This window comes from Melanerpes formicivorus, unplaced genomic scaffold (assembly GCF_026170545.1).
Source record: "Melanerpes formicivorus ecotype bairdi unplaced genomic scaffold, bMelFor1.0.p_v2 SCAF_42, whole genome shotgun sequence".
NCBI classification, from domain to species: Eukaryota; Metazoa; Chordata; class Aves; order Piciformes; family Picidae; genus Melanerpes; species Melanerpes formicivorus.
In genome coordinates this window covers 4,251,190-4,271,614 of record NW_027142394.1, presented here as the reverse complement: position 1 = coordinate 4,271,614, position 20,425 = coordinate 4,251,190, and the positions used below count along the sequence as shown (strand labels likewise).

The 20,425-nt window shown below is 46.8% G+C and overlaps 1 protein-coding gene across 6 annotated transcripts in view; it reads right to left on the bottom strand.

Annotated features, from left to right (window-relative positions):
• Positions 1-20,425, bottom strand: part of DTNA (dystrobrevin alpha) — a 244,510-nt gene that overhangs the window by 167,359 nt on the left and 56,726 nt on the right. For 2 of the 6 annotated variants that reach the window (XM_068158777.1, XM_068158776.1), the window contains exon 2: positions 11,437-11,499. The exons of 3 other annotated variants lie outside the window; for them this stretch is intronic. The gene's annotated coding sequence lies outside the window, so the exon portion shown is untranslated. Of the gene's footprint in view, positions 1-11,436; positions 11,500-16,110; positions 16,159-20,425 lie in introns of all 6 variants that reach the window. One more of the 6 variants, XM_068158775.1, reaches the window with a different exon arrangement.

Sequence of the window (20,425 nt, the reverse complement as noted above, 5' to 3'; positions counted from 1 at the left end):
GGTGACTTCACCACCTCCCTGGGCAGCACATTCCAATGGCAAATCACTCTTTCTATGAAGAACTTCTTCCCAACATCCAGCCTAAACCTCCCCTGGTGCAGCTTGAGACTGTGTCCTCCTGTTCTGGTGATGGGTGCCTGGGAGAAGAGACCAACCCCCACATGGCTACAACCTCCCTTCAGGTAGTTGTAGACAGCAATAAGGTCCCCCCTGAGCCTCCTCTTCTCCAGGCTAAGCAACCCCAGCTCCCTCAGTCTCTCCTCACAGGGCTGTGCTCCAACCCCTCCCCAGCTTTTTGCCCTTCTCTGGACACCTTCCAGAATCTCAACCTCCTTCCTAAACTGAGAGGCCCAGAACTGGACACAGTGCTCAAGGTGTGACCTAACCAGTGCTGAGTACAGGACAGAATGACTTCCCTGCTTCTGCTGGCCACACTGTTCCTGATCCAGGCCAGGATGCCATTGGTCATCTTGGCTGCCTGGGTACACTGCTGGCTCCTGTTCAGCCTACTATCAACCAGTACCCCCAGGTCCCTTTCTGCCTGGCCGCTCTCCAGCCACTCTGACCCCAGCCTGCGTGGGGTTGTTGTGGCCAGTGTGTAGAACCTGGCACTTAGATGTATTAAATCTCATGCTCTTGGACTCTGCCCATCTGTCCAGCCTGGCAAGGTCCCTCTGCAGAGCTCTCCTACCCCCTAACAGATCAACACCTGCCCTCAGCTTGGTGTCATCTGCAAACTTACGGATGATGGACTCAATGCCCTCATCCAGATCATCGATAAAGATATTAAAGAGCATGGGGGCCAGCACTGATCCCTGGGGGACACCACTAGTGACTGGCTGCCAGCTGGATGTGGCACCAGTCACCACCACTAGCAATGGCCAGACACTCAGAGCAAGAAATAAAGACAGAAACCATCCCTGCCTGAGTAATTGCCATGCTCTAGGATATGTACAAACAAAACTCTTTGGCAAGCCCAGACAGTGTGCAGACAGAGCTAGAAAACTCCTGTAGCTCAGAAAAGGTACTTCAGTTCCAACAGTTTCTCTCAGAGCCAGTATACTACATTCAAGTATCCTTAATCCCAAATAGAGGTTATGAAATGAATAGAGGTGGTACTAAGATAGGAAAAATTCTAGGAGAGTATGAAAACAAAGATATTCTCAAAAATATTAGCTTTTGTTCCTGAGTGGAGGACTGACAGCAGCACATCCTTCCAGCTAGAAAGAAAACCCTCGCACACCACCCTATTTTTCACAGTAGTGCTTTTGGTATGTGCTGTGCTGCCTCTTCCCAGTGACATTAGCAATGGTGCTTTCTGTGAATGAGCCCTTGCTTCATGCAGTGCCTACAATGTTCTTTTTCTCTTCTGCTGTGTAAGGTGCGAATTCCTGGGACAAGCAAGTGTCACATATCCTGTGAACTACATATTTTATCTGAGAGAGGGAGTTTTACTTCCTTTAGCACACAGCCAGAGGCAAAGTTTCATCACCAAAGCTATGTTTAATGTCAGTAGAGTGAGACCGCTTGAGCTGACATCCTAAATCCACTTCCCAGCTGATCATCCAAACACTTCTGTCATTTAAAGGCCACTTGATTCATAGGATTGGAAAATAGCTGCCACAGATTTTTACTTGAAATTGTACAACCAAGATTTTACATAGTTTTGGGATTTAGGACTTCAATATTTTCCTTTCAAGCCTTTGTTTCTAAGCCCATACACAGGAACTGGAATTCTGTTTGCAGAGAGAACGCTGCAGTGAGGCTCTGGTCGCAGCACCTGGTACATGGCAGGACAGCAACGGCAAAACTGTGCTTGTGCTCTGCCCTCCCATTCCCCTCTCCAGCCTCCAGCAAACATGGTGCCTTCCTTGCCCATCTGTTACTTCTCATCATGAGCACAGAGGGACTCTTCCCTCTGCTGCCCTTTTTGTACAGAAGTCTCCTGTATGCTGTATTGTATTTCAGACATCAAAGCGATCATTGCTAGTCAAGGCTTATGCCAACAGCTACGTCAGTTTGGGGGTAAGCACTGACAACCTCAGCACCATACAAGCAGAGAAGATGGCTTTGGCACCCAGCCTGGCCTGCACAGCAGTTATTTCTGTACACACTAAACCACTTGCAAAAGCAATATATGCTCACAGTAGCTTTATCTGCTCATCAGCTCGTACAGTTCAGCATCTTTCCTTTCTTTGGCATCAAGTTCACATTTCCCCCGCATTATCTACTACCTGGGAAATATGTTTGTCCACAGAACACACCAGTCACTCTCCTATCTTCATCTGAGTGTTTTTGTCTGAGCAGCTGGCAATCCATTTGTTCAGGTAGGGAAGCCCAGAGTGTATTTAAATAATGGCTGAGTTCAGTATTGCTTTCTGCACCCCTTAATATTCCACTGTGCCAAGGTTTAACACACACATGACAGCATGTGAACTGGACTGCTGCCCTGAAGAAGACAGGCAGGCAGCCTTGGTCTGGAGTAAATTGTTGGGACATTGGATTTCTTCTTTTTATTTGTTTCCAAACATCTATTTCCCCACAGTGGGAAAAATTTGCCTTAGATAAATAAAATGCTCTGCCTTTAATAAACCACTTAAGTCTGGATTACATTTTTTCAGTTGTCCAGTTGATGAATTATTTGATACTTTTGGAGACTGCAGAGATGGAGTCACAGAGGCATGGTCACAGCCTCTCTCTCTCTACATCCTTTCTGCCTGGGTCAGATTAATCCTCACTGAGCAGTAAAAAAACTTGAGGTCCAATAAGGTGAAAGGCAGGAGAAGGGAGCACAGAAAATCTTGTGAAAGAGATTAGAAAAGAATCCCAAAGCTGTTTGCTGCTGATGACTGGGGGAGGCCTTTTTGTTTTGTGTGTCTCCAAGATGCCAAGAATTTGTGTTTTCAACAGGTGCAGGTTGCAAACTTTACCTATTATCTGTTCTCAAACCATTAGAAATGGAGAAGAAATTGGAGCAGTATCAGCAAGTCTGAAGGCAGGAAAGGGCTATATAAATAAGATCTTTGGAGGGGAAAGTTGATCTCATAGAATCATAGAATCAATAAGGTTGGAAAAGACCTCAAAGATCATCAAGTCCAACCTGTCACCACAGACCTCGTGACTACTAAACCAAGTGCCACGTCCAATCCCTTCTTGAACACCCCCAGGGACGGTGACTCCACTCCCTCCCTGGGCAGCACATTTCAATAGCTAACAACTCTCTCTGTGAAGAACTTTCTCCTCACCTCCAGCCAAAACCTCCCCTGGCACAGTTTGAGACTGTATCCTCTTGTTCTGGTGCTGATTGCCTGGGAGAAGAGACCAACCCCCACCTGGTTACAACCTCCCTTCAGGTAGTTGTAGACAGGAATAAGGTCTCCCCTGAGCCTCTTCTTCTCTAGTCTAAGCAACCCCAGCTCCCTCAGCCTCTCCTCGTAGGGCTTGTGCTAATCCTCTCACCAGCCTTGTTGTCCTGCATGAGCAGGCATGGAAGGAGGCTCTCCAGCACCTGTAGAGGGGCTGAATCCATCTAAGATCTTCACCAGCAGGTGGATCTCAACACAGGTAAACTGCTCTGGATTTATTTCCCCCTGAAGACTACTGTGTAGGTCATGTGTGGGCAGACTTGCACAGGGACAAATACCAGAAGAACTCCTCACGCAAAGGTCATGTGCACTGCTGGAGCGGACATCCTTGCTCCAAAACATGAGATAGCTTAGAGCATAGCATAGAAAATAGCTGAGGTTTTCTTTTAAGGTGAAGAAGGCAACTTATTTTTATGGTTGCCTTGTTCTCAGCCTTAGTGAATCACTTGAGCTGAAATATTCCAAAAACACTCAGGCTGAGGCAAACAGCTGGCCTGCAAAACCTGCAGCTCAAAAATCAACAGTGTCACTAATGCCCCCAAACCTAGGGTACTATAATGGGAATGCTGGGCAACTTTCCTAACTGGCACTGCTACCAATCTATTACACAGTCAGGACTTGATGTGTTTTGTTTATAGCAGATCACATTAGCAACTACTGCAGAGAGCTGAAAACAAGCAGGACAATAAAGAGAGGGGGGATGCAGAAAGGAGGCAGAGCTGCCAGCTGAACTCAGATGAGCTCAGAAAAATTGTTCTGTGTCCACTCTGGGCAGTGAGAGACACCAAAGGACAGGGGGGTTTGTGCCTTACAAAGCTGTATCAGACACACACACATCACAGGAGGCTTTCAGAAGGTGAATAATCTCTGTCTCTCCCAAGGTCATGTGCCCAAACCCGCAGCCAGTCAGGCTGCCGCTTAAATGCAAGTGGAGCCGCACAGGCTGTCCAGATAAAATTATCACAGTCATACTTCAGCAGATGAAAAAGAAACCAGAGATGGGTGCTCGGATTAGACTCAAGAAAGAGGATACCTGGACAAGCAACAGGCCATTCTATTTGTGTGCCAAAAGGAAAAGAGGAGCAGGTTTCACACAGACCAACCTTTAGAGAAAGAGGAGCAGGTTTCACACAGACCAACCTTTAGAGAAAGAGGAGCAAAACAATTCCTTCTTCCGAGGCAGCAAACGAGCATTTCCAGAGCCATCTGGAGACAGACCTGCCTGAGGGACCATGAGGAGCTCTCAGCACTGAAGTTTCCTTTCCTAATTTACTGGACAAGTTTCAGGTCTGTCTACCAATGGCACATGTAGGGCACAAAAGATCAGGCCTAGAAGCCAGCCTCTGAACATATGGTTTGCAGTTCTCAGAACAACTCCAAAGAAGTGAAAAGCGGTGGAGGCTTAGCAGCTTTTTATTTTCTGCTAGCTCCAATAGGAGTAACAGCAAACAAGTAGCTAGCAACATGTTCTTAGCCCCTTCAGTGAGGTGTTGTGTGTGTGAGAGCTACAAAGAAAAGGTAGCTTTAGAACTTTTAAGTGTCTATTGTATAAAAACTAGTGGGCATTACAGAAATGTCAACATCATCAGGCAGGCAAAAACGAAGATTTAGAATTGCAGCAATGTATTTGATTCCCTGGGAGTCAGAAAGTTAAGCTATACAGTTCTGACATCCGGTCAAGAGAACTCCTGGCACATTAGAAGCTATTTCACAATGAATTATGGTCAGATAGAGCTGTCATTTGGAAGATTATAATACCAATGTCCTACTCAATAACCATACTTATAAAGGATGTTACTTTTAAATCTGTAAGTGGCCTTTTGCACCTCTTACCTGCAGTAATGTGTGATCCTATCTCTGGACTGCCTGTTACACTAATAGGAAGTGACACTTCTTTACCAAGGGTTCAAATTTGAGGTGACCTTCCATTCTGCCCTGGACAGGTGGATGAATCAGGCTGTCAATTTTGTAATAACTAGTTGAATTTTACTTTTAATAAGATTTCCAGTGGAGATTATTTTCCAAGCAGTTCTACCCATCAGTTTTCCATAGGGTCAGAAGGACTGTTGTTCTGGATCATGAATTGCATATGACAGCAAGGATAAAGTACAACATTTGATAAATAGGAGACAAAAGATAAGGAGTCCACATTTAATAAAGAGTTGAATTGCAAGCACTAAGGTCTGGTGTGGTAAGCACAACAGGAGAAACTTGGTAAGGAGAGCTCTATTTTGACAGTGTGATTGCCATGTGTGATTGCTTTCTGTAGACTCTGTTCAGAGCTACAGCTGCTCAGCATCTCTAGGAGTCAGACACAAAGGGTAACACTGCAGCTGAAGCTGTGGGAAGTGCCTGTGCACTGTCTTCCACCACAGTATTGCCAGAGCGTGAAACAGGGTTATTGGATGAATGAGAAATGAATGAACTTAGGAATGAATGGGTGTCCCTTCCCAGACAGGGGCAGCAGGGTGTCAGAAAGGTGGGGGGGCTCTTTTCCCAGCTCTCAGCCAGTCTCATCTTTGGGGTTTGACCTCACAAGGATGGCTAAAGCACATAAACGGTCTTGGGATATCTTCACTTTGGTGTCCATCAGAGACCATCTCCTGTCCCTGCCCCACAACCACATACACCCAGTTTATTCAAGACTGCTGTTGGCCAGGTGAAAATGAAGGGAATGCTGTTCCTCTCATCCCTCCCCAATCAGAGGGGCTGTGAGGGCACATATGTGCAGCACCTTGGTCTACAGAGGGGGTCATGAAAAAGGCAGAAGCAGAAGAATGGAAGCACAGAGCACGAGCTGCCTGCTGTTTTCACCACAATGGGGCTCAGGATGGCATCAACAAAGACCTGATTTAAACTGTAAAGCTCCCAAGGTATCATCATGCTGGTGTGACAGCTTCAGCAAAGTTTCACTAGACAAACTCAGATTTAACTATGCCTGTCACTTTAAATACTGCCACAGGAATCACAACTGCTTTATTTCCCAGTGAAAGGGTTTAGGTGGGAACCAACTATTCATTACACAGACTTTTCTTCCTGGGAGAACTGCAATCTCTTTTGCCCAAACTTTAACACTTGAAAAAGGAGATAATTTACAAGTCTTACATCTGTTCTCTCCTGCTGATTCCACCTCCTCCTGCAACCTTTGGAAAACCCTGCTCTTTATTTAAAAGCCAAGTCCTCAGGTGTGGCTATTCATTTCCCAAACCTTTCCCACTTGTTGCCTACATCAGCAAGGGAATTTAAAGTGACCCAGCCTGTACTTCCATACTTGATGTGGTGCAAAAGTGCTTTAGAACTACTGCAGCTCTGCAGCTGACCCTTTCCCTTGCCTTCCTGTAGGATCTATTCAGGTACTGAAAGGCAACTCTGAAGTCCCATCCAGAGTCTGCTCTTCTCCAGGCTAACCAACCCCAGCTCCCTCAGCCTATCCTCACAGCAGAAGTGTTCCAGCCCTTGGATCTTTGTGGCCATCCTCTGGACTAGCTTCAACAGCTGTGTCCTTCTTATGATGGAGACACTAGAACTGGATGCAGTATTTGAGCTTTCCCTTTTCAAACCTGTGACTGGAATAGAATAGACCAGACTTGAATGGTGGAAACTTGGAAGTTTCCACAAACCTCTTCAGTGCAAGGTTCTTTTCACATCATCTTTGTACTCCATGTACAGTATTAAAAAACAAAATCAAATCACTTTTAATGGCTGACTCCTTATAAATTATTAATGTATTGTATTGCATGTAAGTGCTCTCCTGTTTCTAGGAACATCTAGTTGGGTAATATTCTCATCTGTGATTCATATGCATGTTCTCTCATAATTACAGTGAAATAACAGTTTCAGGGGAAGTGGCTTGCTAAAAGTATGTTGGGTGCTACAGGAGATCAAAGTATAATAAAACTTACATGGAAGCAAAAAATCAGGCATGAATAACAGCAGCAGCTGTAACAATGGGCTGAATAAACACATGTCATCCCAAACAGGATGGGCTGAATCTTTCATCCCAGCAATTCAGCGTGGAAGACTACGTTCAGATGAGCAAGCCGAGCGGATAAGCTCGCCCGTACCGCCACAACCATTTGCTGCAAAGACACATACACACAGCTACGTGCCTGGGGCCTCATTGGCAGGGAGACTCTCACTGCAAGATGTCAGCACTGACCCTTCCAGAGTGTTTGGAATCCTGAGCACAGGCTAAGCGTGCATGTGGAAACAGCCCCAGCAAACAGCAGCGACTAAACCTGGCAGCCTTTGTTTCAGTGAGCAGAGAGGCAGCCAGAGGGGCTGGAATGACCTCAAGTTCACATCCCTGCATTATCTAGAAGCAGAAAACAGCTGCAAAATGTGCCAGAGATGGCACATCAGGGTCTCAGTCATCATAGAATGTTAGGGGTTAGAAGGGACCTTTAGAGATCATCCAGTCCAATCCCCCTGCCAAAGCAGAATCACCTAGGACAGGCCATTCAGAAATGCATCCAGGTGGGTCTTGAAAGTCTCGGCAGAAGGAGACTCCACAACCTCTCTGGGCAGCCTGCTCCAGTGCTCTGTTACCCTTACAGTTAAGAAGTTTCTCCTCATGTTGAGGTGGAACCTCCTGTGCTCCAGCTTGTACCTGTTGTTCCTTGTCCCATCACCGGGCATCACCAAAACGATCCTAGCACCTTCATCTTGACACCCACCCCTCAGATACTCATAGACACTGATGAGATCCCCTCTCAGCCTTCTCTTCACAAGACAAAACAGCCCCAGTTCCCTCAGTCTTTCTTCCTAAGAGAGGTGTTCAAGCCTCTTAATTGTCCTTGTAGCTCTCCATTGGACTCTCTCCAGTAGGCCCCTGTGTTTCTTGAACCAGTTTGGAGCAGCACAAGGGGAAGAGCAATGCTTGCCCTGACTAACTTGACCAGGCCCTGAACTGCAGCTCCTGCACATAGCATTTCCACCTCCTGCTCAGCCTTCTGTATGGCACTGGGCAGGTGAGGGAACATGTCTCCAGATTCATTAGGATCCCATCAACTCCACTGCGGATTGTGTTGAATAGAATAGATTAGAATAGAATAGAATAAACCAGGTTGGAAGAGACCTTCAAGATCATTGCATCCAACCCATCATCCAACACCATCTAATCAACTAAACCATGGCACCAAGCACCCCATCAAGTCTCCTCCTAAACACCTCCAATGATGGTGACTCCACCACCTCCCTGGGCAGCACATTCCAATGGCCAATCTCTCTCTCTATGAAGAATTTCTTCCTAACATGCAGTCTGAACCTCCCCTGGCACACCTTGAGACTATGTCCTTTTGTTCTGGTGCTGGTTGCCGGGGAAAAGAGACCAGCCCCCACCTGTCTTCAACCTCCCTTCAGGTAGTTGTAGAGAGCAGTAAGGTCTGCCCTGAGCCTCCTCTTCCCCAGGCTAAGCACCCCCAGCTCCCTCAGCCTCTCCTCACAGGGCTGTGCTCCAAACCCCTCACCAACTTTGTTGCCCTTCTCTGGACACCTTCCAGCAACTCAACATCTTTCCTAAACTGAGGGGCCCAGAACTGGGGCCAGAAGATAAGGGCTGGGCTTTTTCTTTCCTGAAAAATTATACAGCTGGAAAAAAAATGACAGATTTGCTCAGAACACAAGAAATGTAACAAGTCACACACTTGGCCTATAGAAACCTTGGGGTTTGTTTTTTTATTAGTTGTATTGAAATGCAAAGCTTTGAAGGCAGCATCGAAACACCACCATGCTTCTTGAGTGCAAACTTATATGGATCTCACTTTGCCAAAATAAACTAGAGAACAGAGACATTTCTGGGGCTTAAATTGCTCTGAGATTTGTATGTAACCTCTCTGCTGAAGTACCAACCCACAATGTAATGTGAGAGAAGCAGCAAGTAAGATTCAGACTCAATGTCTTTCCTCATTCCTATGTGAACAGAAATCACAGTATCAGGGTTGGAAGGGACCACAAGGATCATCTAGTTCCAACCCCCCTGCCATGGGCAGGGACACCCCACACTAGATCAGCCTGACCAGAGTCTCATCCAGTCTGGTCTTACACACCTCCAGGGACAGGGACTCAACCACCTCCCTGGACAACCCATTCCAGGGCTTCACCACTCTCATGGGGAAGAACCTCCTCCTCACATCCAGCCTGAATCTCCACACCTCCAGCTTCATTCCATTCCCCCTAGTCCTATCACTACCTGAGATCCTGAGAAGTCCTTTCCCAGCCTTCCTGTAGCCCCCTTCAGATACTGGAAGGCCACAATTAGGTCACCTCGGAGCCTTCTCTTCTCCAGACTGAACAGCCCCAACTCCTTCAGTCTGTCCTCATAGGAGAGGTGCTCCAGCCCTCTGATCATCCTCGTGGCCCTTCTCTGGACACCTTCCAGCACCTCCAGATCCCTCTTGTAATAGGGGTTCCAGAACTGGACACAGTACTCCAGGTGGGGTCTCACCAGAGCTGAGTAGAGGGGGAGGATCACCTCCCCTGACCTGCTGGCCACACTTCTGATGCAGCCCAGGATCTGACTGGCTTTGCGGGCTGCAAGTGCACAAAAAAGCTCCAGGACTTGTGCCCAAGTATTTCAGAAGCATCAGCAGAACAGAGTGGCAGGTATTAAAGGCTGCCCCTGCCTTCCCCAATTACATGAACAATCAGATTGAAGAAAGAAATGTTTCCTTTATTCCCCTCACTATGGTATTTATTTTCACTTCCCTCAACAGCAATCTAGTCTTCTATGGGATGTGATGGCACTTAAAAACCTTCAGTGTGAAGGTCAGGAACTGAATTAACTCAAAGGCAGAAAAAGAATTTAGAAAGCTAGTAGCAGTATTACTGCAGCAGTGTAAAAGTACATAACCACTGTGGAGTTTGTGTATATGAAGGGCTTCAGAGGGGTGGAAAATGTGAAAGATTTTTCCCTAATGCTGATTGCAGTAAAAATTGATGTGCTCTCTAATTCTTGGATGTCCTGCCTACGGGACCAGCTTCCACACTAGCAACTGCTGTTCTGTCACTGGGAGACACGCAGGGGTGAGAGCCCTCAGCTACACTGCTCCAGTTGTGGATGCCAAGAGGCCTGCCAGGTCGGGGGCAGAACCAGGTGGGACTATCCCCATATCTTGCCCTTGGGCTGCACTGGAGGAAAAGCCAGAAACACCAGCAGAAATGCACCAGCACAGTTCATGCAACAGGCTCCTCAGTCTGGACAGCAAAGGGAGCAGGATTGTTGGCAGCACTGCAAGAAGTATCTGGATGCTGCTTGCACCCAGGCTGGGAGGTACAGGGCTTGCTCTCACCACTGCTCTGGGATCACAGTCAAGGGCAGCATGTTCCTGTATTTCTGTTTGCCCTCTCAGATGTCTGCTCTCACCCATCCAGAGTGCAGCCAGCAGGATTACTCTCTCACTGTCTGCACAGTGCATGACTCCAGTGTTGCCTGGGCTTTCATGCTCTACTGTTACTACAGTAAAAACAGTGAAGGTTTTCTGCTGAGACAACAGCCAGCACAAAGCACTACCAGCAAACCCCCAAGCAAAAGCTACCCCCAGCATTCAGGGTGCACAAAACAAGTCTACACTGTTAACAGCATTGTGTGAATAACTCAACAGCCCTTTCGTATCTCTACTCTCTCAGCAGTCATACCAAAAGGTTTGATGGAGCACTCCAAACGCCTGAGCCTGACCCTAAGGGGCTAAAAATCTTAAACAGAAATTGCATATGGAATTCCTTTTCTTTCATAAGCTTCAGAAACACATTCTTTGAAATCCCCAGCGCTCTTCCATCAAACAACATGGAGGTGAATGAATGTAGCAAAGAGCAAAGGTATTATGGGGCAGATTCTTCCCTGCCTTTCATGGCACTGAACAGCCGCTCCTATCTGTGCCACGAGTTCAGAGCTTGAATAGAAACTGTCAGTGTCTGACAAAGACTTTGCACTCTCTATCAAAAAGCACCCCTTCACATTTTCAGCAGTATTTTTTTGCTCTCCAAGAGGAAAGTTTTCAAACACAAACCATATTCCTCAAAGCCACTGCCAGTACCCAAGCGCTCCCCACGAAGAGAGTTAACCGCACCCTACCCGCAGAAACGACGCTGCTCCGACCGCTCGCTCTGTTCCCTGCTTCTTCTGCCTCAGAAGATCCTGCCCCAGAGAAAAAGCAGAGTCAAAGGCTTGGGATACTCAGAGTTGAGTCCTGGAGTCAGGCTGCAGGAGGATCAAGGAGTACTGGGCTGAAGCAGCATGGAAGGGAGATGTATCAAAGTGCACTATCACTCAACCATCACACACAGGTAATTGAGACCATCTGAATTTGAAACCCCTGGTCACCAACTGCTGATAAAACACTAAGACACCAAGGGAGTTAAAGCAACTTTGTGCCTGCTGGGATATTAGACTTACACTGTGTAATGAAAACCATCCTCACCCCCGTTCACATGGCTGCATCTTTCCCAGTTTAGCAGTTTTCATACAATTTGTGTTGGCTTTGTCTAGAAGCTGACTGCATCTGTCTGAAGGTTTGCACCACACACACATGCACATAACCCTCCCGTTCAACACACTCCCAATGTCAAAGGAATAGAATAGAATAGAATAGAATAGAATAGAATAGAATAGAATAGAATAGAATAGAATAGAATAGAATAGAATAGAATAGAATAGACCAGACCAGGTTGGAAGAGACCTTTGAGATCATCGTGTCCAACCTATTATTCAACACCATCTAATCAACTAAACCATGGCACCAAGCACCCTATCAAGTCTCCCCCTAAACACCTCCAGTGATGGCAACTCCACCACCTCCCCAGGCAGCCCATTCCAATGGCCAATCACTCTCTCTGTGAAGAATTTCTTTCTAACATCCAGTCTAAACCTTCCCTGGTGCAGCTTGAGACTGTGTCCTCTTGTTCTGGTGCTGGTTGCCTGGGAAAAGAGACCAGCCCCTGCCTGTCTACAACTTCCCTTCAGGTAGTTGTAGACAGCAATAAGGTCTCCCCTGAGCCTCTTCTTCTCCAGGCTAAGCAACCCCAGCTCTCTCAGCCTCTCCTCATAGGGCTTGTGCTCCAAAGAAGTGCAGAAATGAGCAGCTAAGACTTACAAAGTTGTGTCACTCCCAAAACCAGGCACAGAAGACAGCCATTGGGATGAGCATGCTAAGTAAGGCAGAATTAAAGGGTTAAAAAAGACAGGGCTCTGGCTCTCTGCCTGCTTCCCAACTCTTAAGTGTGCATTTAGGAATCCTGGGACAGAGGTAAAATTAGGCCCAGCTGACCTTTAATAGAATGAATAATTTCCCAACGTGGCACAATGTTTTAAGTATATGTAACAGCTTTAAACACCCAAAGTGCTCTGCTTCTAATTATTTTTGCTACATATGAAATATTTGAGGAAAATGTGTACCATGCCTTTAATTTGTTAATTACCAGCTGGCTCCTACCGTGCATTATTAAGCTACTATGGCAGTGACTAATGCCTCTGACAATACTAAATTACCAACAACACCTTGTGGAGGAATGTGACCTGAGCAGCCTAGAAAGCACTAGCTGCAGGTCTGTACTTTCAGATAAAGATGCATTAATCCAGGCATAAGACAACAAACAGTAAGCACCACATGCACAAGTCCTAAGGAGGAAGGCTGCACCCTAAGCCCCTTGTGCTGCCTGCCCCATGGGCACTGATGTGTCACATAGTTGGAGCAACTCAGAGCAACTGTGTCCAGTTCTGGGCCCCTCAATTTAAGAAGGACATTGAGACACTTGAAGGTGTCTACAGAAGGGCAATGAGCCTGAGGAGAGGCCTTGAGCACAGCCCTGTGAGGAGAGGCTGAGGGAGCTGGGATTGTTTAGCCTGGAGAAAAGGAGGCTCAGGGGAGGCCTTATTGCTCTCTACAACTACCTGAAAAGAGGTTGTAGCCAGGAGGGGGTTGGTCTCTTCTCCCAGGCAATCAGCACCAGAACAAGAAGACGCAGTCTCAAGCTGCACCAGGAGAAGTTTAGGCTGGAGGTGAGGAGAAAGTTCTTCACTGAGAGAGCTGTTAGCCATTGGAATGTGCTGTCCAGGGAGGTGGTGGAGTCACCATCCCTGGAGGTGTTCAAGAGGGGATTGGACGTGGCACTTGGTGCCATAGTTTAGTAGTCATGAGGTGTTGGGTGACAGGTTGGACTTGATGATCTTTGAGGTCTCTTCCAACCTTATTGATTCTGTGATTCTATGTGCATCTCATGGTGTTTGCTGATGGGACAGATGTGAAGAAGCAAGAGCAGCTGGGATTTCTCTCCCCTGGTGGTTTGGATGCTGTGGGACCTGCAGCCATGGTCCCCTGCTCAGTGGTTTTGTCAGGAGCACTGGATGTGAAAGGCAGTGCCATACAACATTCAGGACTCCTCTACTTCCAGCCCCTGTTCCTGACAGAGCAGTTTTAGAGGCTTTGCCTAGACATGGGTTTGTGCATCCAAAAAGAGCCAGGCCCTACACCATGCCTTCATGCAGCTCAGCAATTCCCTGATGTGAAGCACTCAAGGGAAGTCCTGAAGTGAAAGCAGGCTGCAGCCATTCCCTTCAGTAGGTGAAGGACAGGGCTGCTCAGCTGCAAGAGACCCCAAGGCAGGGACAGCAGGGACTTTGCATGGGGGAAAATAAAGATGGTAATAATGAAGGAAACATGATTCCCATAAAAGGTTCCTCTGCACAGTTGTATCCCAGGTATGGCCCTTTCCCTCTCACCTCTGAATACAAGTCTTTCCCCCCTCTTTTTTTTCAGTCACAGCACTCTCTGCCAAATTGATTAGATTGATAACATTATGGCTTGGACAGGAACTTACACATCTTAGCACTAAGTGTGTGAAATAACATTCCTGTCCTTTCCAAATCCTCCTGGAGTGGTCAGGAAAGGCAGTCTCCTCTTGTGCAGCTGCATTAGAAAGTGGCTGAACAAACCTATTCTGCTCTAAGGGGAAGGGACACATTTTCTCCCACACTCGAAGTAGGTCAATGAAAACATGATGTTGTGAGGATGAAACTGTTTTCATCCATCCTCTTCCCCCTAATAGCAGCTTCAAACCATTCCAATTTAATTGTGTTTCTAGTCTTAGCTACAGTAACATGCTAAGGTTACTAACAACTGATATATTGGTGGTCCTAAAGTGTGGGGTTTGTGCTTTCTTGCAGGCTTCTTCTAGCCTGAGGGACACACATGCAATTCCTACACAGGGCACGTCACTACACAGATAAGAGAAGCCTGCAAAGAAATCTGGATGTGAAATGCAACAATACACCACGAGGCACAAAACTTCAACTCTCAGCTCTGAGATTCCCATTCAGCTTTTACATCAATGTGATGTAAAAAAGATGTGATCTTTCTGAGGAGGAAATTCAGGCTGTTGTCTACTCTAAGGCAGACAGATTGTGAACAGTGAACTTGCTCTGAATTAATGCTGGCATAAACAAAGCCAGAGTATTTTCAGTAGAACTGTTCCATCCCATAGCACCTGGAGACTCTGCATGCATTTCGTCAGCAGGGATGAACCAAAAGCTGGAGAAACCTTTAACTTGCAGCTATCTGAATATTAAATGCAAGTTAAAGGCCACTGCTTATAACAACAAAAATAATAAAAGACCATATGGGGGGGGATCTGCCCCCAGAAAAAAACAAAAAAGGGGAGGAAAAAATTATATTACCCTAGAGAGAACAGAACAGAGCAGAACAGAACAGAACAGAATAGAATAGAATAGACCAGGTTGGAAGAGACCTTCAAGATCATCGTGTCCAACCTATCATCCAACACCACCTAATCAACTAAACCATGCAACCAAGCACCCTATCAAGTCACCTCCAATGATGGTGACTCCACCACCTCCCTGGACAACACATTCTCATGGGCAATCACTCTCTCTGTGTAGAATTTCTTCCTAACCTCCAGCCTAAACCTCCCCTGGCGCGGCCTGAGACTGTGTCCTCTTGTTCTGGTGCTGGTTGCCTGGGAGAAGAGACCAGCCTCTGCCTGTCTACAACTTCCCTTCAGGTAGTTGTAGAGAGCAATAAGTTCTGTCCTGAGTCTCCTCTTCTCCAGGCTAAGCAGCCCCAGCTCCCTCAGCCTCTCCTCATAGGGCTTGTGTTCCAAGCCACTCCCCAGCTTTGTTGCCCTTCTCTGGACTTGTTCCAGCAAGTCAACATCTTTCCTAAACTGAGGGGCCCAGAACTGGACACAGTACTCGAGGTGTGGCCTAACCAGGGCAGTATCCAGGGGCAGAATGACCTCCCTGCTCCTGCTGGCCACACTGTTCTTGATGCAGGCCAGGATGCCATTGGCCCTCTTGGCTGCCTGGGCACACTGCAGGCTCATGTTCAGCCTACTATCAACCAGCACCCCCAGGTCCCTCTCTGCCTGGCCATTCTCCAGCCACTCTGACCCCAGCCTGTAGCACTGCATGGGGTTGCTGTGGCCAATGTGTAGAACCTTGCACTTGGATGTGTTCAATCTCATGCTGTTGGATTCTGCCCATCTGTCCAGCCTGTCGAGGTCCCTCTGCAGAGCCTCTCTACCCTCCAGCAGATCAACTCCTGCCCTCAGCTTGGCGTCATCTGCAAATTTACTGATGATGGACTCAATGCCCTCATCCAGATCATCAATAAAGATGTTAAAGAGCATGGGGCCCAATGCCTAGCGAGAATAGAGTCTGAAAGGAATACAGACTGCCTAAAGTCTTATCAGATTAAATGTCAAGATCCAAAATGCATGCTGCTTTTTTACTGACCGCCTCTATTTCAGTCCAGATGGTGTAAATTAGTTTTGGTGGCATTATCTGAAAAAAGGAAAGAGTAATTAATTCACCTCACATAATGCCTGTTGCAAACTCTCACTCCCCCACACAAGCACTCCAAAGGCCCTCTCCTGCCACCAAATGTTTGCCATAGCAAAGGTTACACGCTCTTACAACCCACTCCTCATAGCCTCATCCTGAAAACAAGAGGCCTGCCTAGGACAGCACAGCTAAGCACACACAAGTGGGCACCACTCTCTCCTCAGCGTGGAATTTTTACCTCATCAAACCCCATGACTTCAAAGGGGACTTGGATTTCATCCCTCAGAATCCAATTATGTGTTTCACATTTAGGATGGATTGTCAAGTGCCAGCTGACAGAGTGATGTCCCCAAGTATTTCAGGACAATGACATTTGGGCTGAAATGCAAAGCCAGCTCTTTATGCCTTAGCCACTTACCTAAGGAACATTTCAAAATGAGGGAATTTTGTGATGATTAAGTGCCTCTGCACCTCAGCAGAGATCTTTTCACCACCATTTAGGAAGCATGTTTTTCATTAAGAAAATAATTCCATGTGCAGTGTTATTACCACTATCACCAGACCACAAGGATGGTAGAAAAGCTGTGCAATTCACCTCCCACTGTGAGAGAAAGTCAGATACACTTTGCTTGTGTTTATTAAAGCCATTCCTAACACCTCCACAATGGCAGATTCCACAGCCTCCACTGGCTGTGTGTTTCAGGGATTACATTTTCCTAGGGTTTACCTCTTCTTTCTTGCTTCACTTTAGACCCATTTCTCTTTGTCTATGGCACATAAAAGAGATTGTTGGCCTACTCTTTGCAACAGCCAGTGCTGGGCTATCTGTGCTCGAAAACCTGCCTGCCTCCTATCCACTCCCCCAGCAGGCTGCTCTTTCTTTGGCACTGAACACATACACATTCCAGGTTCTTCTCCTGGGGCATGTCCTCTGGATCTCTGGTCCTCTTTTCTGCCCTCCTTTCCACTCCCAAAGTGGCCAGTGTTTTCTTCAAGAGTAGTGCTCCATCCAACCTGCACACTGGACTCCAGCTCCATACTTCCCAGCACAGAAGTTACTCCCTGCAGTCTGGACTCCCATAAGCATCCCAGTATCGTGCCTTGCTGCTTCTCCTTCATACCATGCAGCAGCTTGACATTCCCAATTCATGTTCAGCTGGAGACCCACAATGAGACCTACCCCTTCTCATCTTGCAGAGCTGCTGTTACACCAGTTGCTCCCCAGCCTGTACTGGTGTTGAGAGCTGCCAGCACACAGAATATAGAATTAACCAGCATGGAAAAGACCTTCAAGATCATCAAGTCCAACCTATCACCCAACACCATCTAATCAACTAAACCATGGCACCAAGTGCCTCATCCAGTCTCTTTTTAAACACTATCAGTGACTCCACCACTTCCCTGGGCAGCCCATCCCACTGGCCAATCTCTCTTTCTGTGAAGACTTTCTTTCTAACATCCAGCCTAAACCTCCCCTGGTGCAGCTTGAGACTGTGTCCTCTTGCTCTGCCACAAGTTGCCTGGGAGAAGAGACCAACCCCCACCTAGCTACAGTCACCCTTCAGGTAGTTGTAGATAGCTCAGTGAATCCTCTGGAGCTCCACACCACCACTGCAGGTCACTGTGTGCCTGGTGAGCCAAGTGTGCCCTTGCTATGCTGCCTTATGAGAGGTGGTGAGTTGTGTGGCATAGTGAAAAATACTGCAGACCCAGCAAAAACTGGGCCAGTGTTTGCATAACCTTCCCCTCTCTTCATTTGCCTCCTCTATCTGCCAGGGGCAGGGTGGAAAAACAACTAAGAGTATTTCTTCCAGGGCTGAGATAGGCAGGTTTATTTCCTTGCTCTATACTGAGTCTGTCAGTCCATGTAGTCATGTCTAATGCAAGCCTGAGCAGTCATCTACAATGGTGTACAAGAGAAAAGGGCTAGGACTAACGACCTGTGAAATAGGCATGGTCAGACCTGGCTGGGCTGAGGGTGCTTGCTGGCAAAGCCTGGTTTCTCTTGGGCATAACACACTGGATGACTTATGTAGTATTTTATATGCACTTATGTAGTATTTTACATGCACAGTTACAAAAGCTGAGGCTTTGTGCACAAGGAATTTATTTCCAAATCCAGGAGAAGTGAGTGGCCTGAAAAACTATCAGTCTACCTACTTACTTGGTGCCTTTCACACAGAGAACAGAGTTGCAGTGTGGATATGAAGCAGTGCAATAGCAAAGATGAGGCCGTGCAGTCCAAGTCATCACTGAGTTACGAGTAACTGCACCTGACCCTCAGCAGACACCTACTCACCTTCCAGTGTAACTGCACCACCCTGTGAAGAGTTCACCTAAGCCTGGATTTTTATTCATGGGTGGGTTTTTTTCAAAGAAGGCTTTAATCTCTAGCACTTTAAATTCTATTTCAGGAACACATCACCAGACAATGCAGATTAAGAACTTACATTTGCTTGGATGCTTTTCAGCCTTCTGCTACCAGATTTATTTACCTAGCTGTGTGATTTCTGAACTTGTATCTGCTATCTTCTAGACTCCCAGAACTGCTTCTTGCTATCATCGCTTCAGCAAGTTCCCTCTGCTCATACCCACTTCCTATGAAAAACACTTGCTGAATTATTTGCCTGACCTGAAGTTGTACATACCAGACTCAAGCTGAATGCATTATTTATACACTTGCAGGGATTTTCATAGTTAAAGTTATGGGATGGATATGGGTTTACCTGTGCTAAAAGAAATCTTCTATCATTCCTTTCCTAAGCAGCATTCATTCCTCCATGCTTTCATAGAAAACATCTGGCAGGCAGGTACAACTGTTATCTGCCTGCCACCATCAGCAAACAGCCATGGAGCTTATTAACAAAAGGGATATTTTATCCCCCTGCAAGGGTGGCTCACAGGAAGCTTGAGAGCTTATGAGTGCAGGTGACTGCTTCACCAGCAGAAGGTCTGAATCTTCCTGATGACTTCTGTTTGAACTGACATGGGTCTGCAGGAGATGTGCTCAGGATGCTTCTTGCAACTGAAATTCTGTCTCCAGAATTTTCCTCCCTAACTGAGACTGTAGGCAAGTAGAAGAGATGGAGCCAAAACTTTTGCTGAATTGTCACTTCTGGATGTGCTGCCAGCCTGCCCTTGTTGCTGTGACTGTGTGTTTGATGTGCCAGTCACTCATCCAACTCTACGGCTGGAATGAGGGGAAGATGATGAAGAGGTTGGGATGAAGAGCATTACCAATGGCCTGGCAAGTGGGAGAGAAGTGGAAAGTCAGGCTGCAGAATAGTTTGTAGGGGAAGTAATGTGATAATCAGAACTGGGTTTTTAAAAGAAAATCATGACCTGTTTACAGAACAGCCAGGCAGAGAACACAGCTGGAGTCTCTGCTCTCCTTGCACTGCCCTACCAGCATTCCCTGTACCTGCACTGAAGCTGATGTGATTTTACTTTCCCTAACAAGACATGCAAATTGATCAAACTTTTAAAGACAAAAGTAAAACCATAAAGCATTTTGCATTTTGTTTGATCTGTGTGGAAATCCATTGTGTTTGTGTATGTTCAAAGGAAAGGGAAATACTTGTAACGGCGATGGCAGTTAAAAATACACATCAAATACCAAGAGAAATGCTTCCCACCTTGTCCATACAGAATAGAATAGAATAGAGTAGAATAGAATAGAATAGAATAGACCAGACCAGACCAGACCAGGTTGGAAGAGACCCTCAAGATCGTGTCCAACCTATCAACCAATCCAACCCACCTAATCAACTAAACCATGGCACCAAGCAATCCATCAAGTCTCCTCCCAAACACCTCCAATGATGGTGACTCCACCACCTCCCTGGGCAGCACATTCCAATGGGCAATCACTCTCTCTGTATAGAACTTCTTCTTAACACCCAACCTAAACCTCCCCTGGCGCAGCTTGAGACTGTGTCTTCTTGTTCTGGTACTAGCTGCCTGGGAGAAGAGACCAACCTCCACCTGTCTACAACCTCCCTTCAGGTAGTTGTAAAGAGCAGTAAGGTCACCCCTGAGTCTCCTCCTCTCCAGGCTAAGCAGCCCCAGCTCCCTCAGTCTCTCCTCATAGGGCTTGTGTTCCAAACCCCTCACCAACTTTGTTGCCCTTATCTGGACATGCTCCAGCAAGTCAACATCCTTCCTAAATTGAGGGGCCCAGAACTGGACACAGTACTCGAGGTGCAGCCTAACCAGTGCAGTGTACAGGGGCAGAATGACCTCCCTGCTCCTGCTGGCTACACTGTTC